Source organism: Lissotriton vulgaris, chromosome 8 (genome assembly GCF_964263255.1).
Source record: "Lissotriton vulgaris chromosome 8, aLisVul1.2, whole genome shotgun sequence".
In the NCBI taxonomy this organism is placed as follows: domain Eukaryota; kingdom Metazoa; phylum Chordata; class Amphibia; order Caudata; family Salamandridae; genus Lissotriton; species Lissotriton vulgaris.
The window spans coordinates 165,068,076-165,072,134 of NC_141696.1; positions in this window are offsets into that span (position 1 = coordinate 165,068,076).

Consider the following 4,059-nt stretch of genomic DNA (forward strand, 5'->3'; position numbering starts at 1 on the left):
TATCACACCTCAGTCTATTCCCTCCGTACCCTTTACCCCCAGACCCTCTCCCCCAGCCCTTACAGCACAGGGTTACTGCTGCAAGGTGATGGTCGATGGGATCTCTGTGTTACCGCGCTCCACCTCCTATGTGAATGTCCACCCCCTCTCAGGCTGGCTGTCCAGCTGAGAAGGTCTATGGATGGTCCACCTGGTGGTAGCAGGTTGGGCTCCAACACCCAGCAGCACATGGACAAATATTTCCCTGTACACCCCTGCTCCAGCTCCATCCTCTCCTGTCACTCATCTGCACTGTGGGGGCTGGTGGGGACAGCAGCCACCAGCCAATCAACAAGCACTGACGCAGTACTTCTTTTCCAGCGCGCTGGAGGATGCTGCGTGTGTTTACATCACTGGTACCTGCCAGCGGTGTCTTTCTTGGGACCGACTTGGCTGAGGTAGTCGATTTCTTCACACGTTTGCATTGCTGCAGCACAGCCGCCAAGTACTATACATTATATGCAAAGAGATGTGCGGACATAGCAAATGTAAATAGCATCAAACATATGAATTTTACACATAGGTGCACCCCTGCCTCAGAACTGAAAAAAATTACTTTGTGCTCAATGACCTTCCAAAGATTCAAAGTGCTTCCCAGGCAGAGAGTTTTAAAATATTCTGAAAGGGAAGAGAATCTTCTCTCAAGAGCTGCTATCCCAGCCATCACCACTACCAAACCTTCTTCCTACACCAAAACATTTAAGAAGCTACCTTTTCTGTCAGTCATATAGTGCCTCCCCTTGGCACAAAATACATATAATTTCCTGGTGTTTACAGTGACCTAAACGCAATACTGGTGCGGTATGTACCATACTTAAAATCTTCAACATTAACACAATGCATGGTAGAATCGGATAACATAAAATAACATTGCATAAGCCAACATGGCACACTCCGACAAAACATAAAATAGGGCAGATAAGGTACAATAGCATAAAGAAGCATAAAATAACATAGGATGCAACTAGATAGCATACATTTGTCTTTTTTAACACCCAAAGACACATATCTGGAGCATAGCTCCTACCTATTTTATTTATCACCAAAAAGGCAAAGCTATCCACACAGTTCCACGCCACACAATTCAACTCCACACATTTCAAATCCACACCACATTACTTGACACCAAACCACATAATTCAACTTAACAAATACAATTACACAACAGACCACATACATCCAATACACACAACAGAAGGCCACATCATACCATACAATTCAACAGCATACCACATAATACCACATAATTAAACTCCACTCCACACCACTCCACAACACAAAGTAACATTCCACATAATTCCACTCCATAACACACAATCCCACTCCACATAATTCCAGTACACTCAATACCACATAATTACTATCCACATATTTCCACTGCACACCATGCCACATAATTCCACTACACACATGTAATATCTTTACTTGTTTTTACTTATGCTTATTTATTTCTGTTTAGGGCAGCTCTCATACTTGCTTTTCTAGAATGTTATTCAGAGAGGCCCTCTAAGAATGTTCTCTTGTCAGTTGGTGTTTCTATGCTGTGTGGAAAGGACGTTTATATGCAACACAACTTAAAGAATAAATTAATCTTATTTCAATCATCTACTGGTGTGATCTAACCTCATTACACTGGCGACGATCTGGCTTGAACCCCTTTCATCGTTGGAGAGTTATCATCACTGGAAAACGTCCTAACGCGACTGCCGTCGTAACGAGTGGTGAAGCATTATTACCTTACAACTCCAGCTCAAGGTACTGTCAATTTTGATTCCTTTTGAAGGAAGCGCGAGTTGCCAATTTAATAAGTTGGACATGTCAAGACTTTGAAAAGAAAGGGAGTTTCCTTTCCTGATACTCTTACGCTAATCGCCAAACTGTGCTTCACATAAATTCCTTTGTTTTAAACTTGACACGTCAATATCCGACATGTGTGTTATGAACTCTGCCTCATTTTCGATAAAAATATTTGCCTGAAAAAAAGCTTGGAGAAGTACCGTTCCTGCCTGGATTGTTTATTTTTAAATACCTTCTCACCTCGCGCACAATCTTCACTCGCACTGCTCATGCGCTCTCTCTCTTGACTTCTGCAGTGTTGTCATAGAGTCTCCTTCCTAGCGCGTTCCTCAGCTCGTCATCACGTGAAGCTGATCTGGAGTTCACGTTCCTGAGTGTGTGTAGACTGTTGCCTGGATACATCTAGACGTGCTGTTCGTCATCTCGTCCTGCTCGAAGACCTCGTTGCCTGGTTACAGATAAGCGCGCTGTTTATCGTCTTCGGCTGTCTCCTTTCTCCTGTCTCCTTGTTCCTACGGTGATAAACACACCACTTGCTTCGTGTTTATCATCAATAACAAAACGCAACTTGTGTTTATCCATTTTCACAAGGAGTTATCTGCAATTATTATAAGCTTCAAAAGACGCTTTATTGGACAAGCATTGATAAGTTCATTTCGGTGATAAACACACCTTCAGTTTTGTGTTCATTTCAACAAGCATTGGCAATTTCAATACAGTGATAAACACACCTACAATATTGTGTTTATTTCAACAAGCATTGGCAAGCTCAATACGGTGATAAACACACCTACAATTTTGTGGTTTTACTGTGGCACAGTGATAAACTCACCTTTATTTTGTGTTTATTATTTTTAATCTACATATATTTTCATCACCAAGCTTCAGTTCCAGTTTCAGTTAATTGAATCTCACCTATTACTAACTTCAACTTCATTAGACCATGCAAAATGTTACTTTACCTCCTTTCTTTTTGTCCAATCCTGGGGAACCTTCTATTAAGTGGTCAAAATGGAAGAAAGTTTTTCTCAATTATGCAAAAGTTTGTCGTGTTTCGTTAAGCTCTGAAAGAAAATCTGCCCTCCTCTTGCATTGCTTGGGTTCGGAGGGACAGGACGTCTTTGAGCATCCTCCTGAACTGAATGATGAAGAATCTAATGGTCTGAATGTATTTGAGATTTGTCTTAAGAAATTGGACAAATACTATCTTCCAAAAGTGAGTACTGTCTTAGAGAGATACCATTTTGGGAGACGTATGCAGCTTCCACAAGAGTCAGTTGAGGTGTATGTTACTCACCTAAGGAAATTAGCTTCAACATGCAAGTTTGATAACACACTTGAAGAACGCATCCGCGACCAATTTATGTTGGGTTGTAATATAGAGAAGGTGAAAGATGAGTTGTGGCAGAAAGATGATCCGAAATTAGATGAGATTGATTCTATTGCTAAACGTCTAGAACACTCTCTTGCCTGTGTTGAAGTGATTAAAAAAGAGTTTACTTTTAATGCAAGTGGTGAAAAGGTACAAAGTGTAACAAAACAAAGTGTTGCGAAACCTAAAGATTCTAAAAATGTGAGTTTTAAGTAGGGTTTTACTGTAAAGTGCTTTCGCTGTGACACAGTTGGTCATCTTGCAAATGACAACGCATGTCCTGCTCTTTCAGCCAAGTGTAAAACCTGTGCAAGAATAGGTCACTGAGCAAAAGTGTATAGGACGAAAGTTTACAAAAAGAATAAACGTTTGAAAGAAGTTTTCTTGCAGGATGCATCAGGGTCTGAATCTGATGAACTACACTGTGGTGAAGTTCTTGTTTAATCCGTTGATAATTTCAGTAAAACCACAAAGAATCCCATCGATGGAGTTCAAGTAAATGAGTGTTCTGTCAAAATGTTTTTTGACTCCGGCACAAAAATTACTCTAGTTCCTAAAACCTTTTATGATTCTTCTTTAATCGGTAAGGTTAAGGTTTTCAAGCCTGATATTAGACCTCTAGCTTATGGAGAACAAACAATTAAGTTATTTGGTTATTTTGTAGGTGAAATTGAGTATAAAGGTAAACTTACTGCTGGGAAACTATACATTTCCTGCAGGGGCGATTGTATCATCAGCTGGATTCATCAAGCTGATCAAGGTGAGATGTTAGTTCCTGGTGCTGGCCCTTGTATTGTAATGAAAGATTTTTTTATTCCTTCAACTAAACAGGTTGAAAACATTTCAGTGTG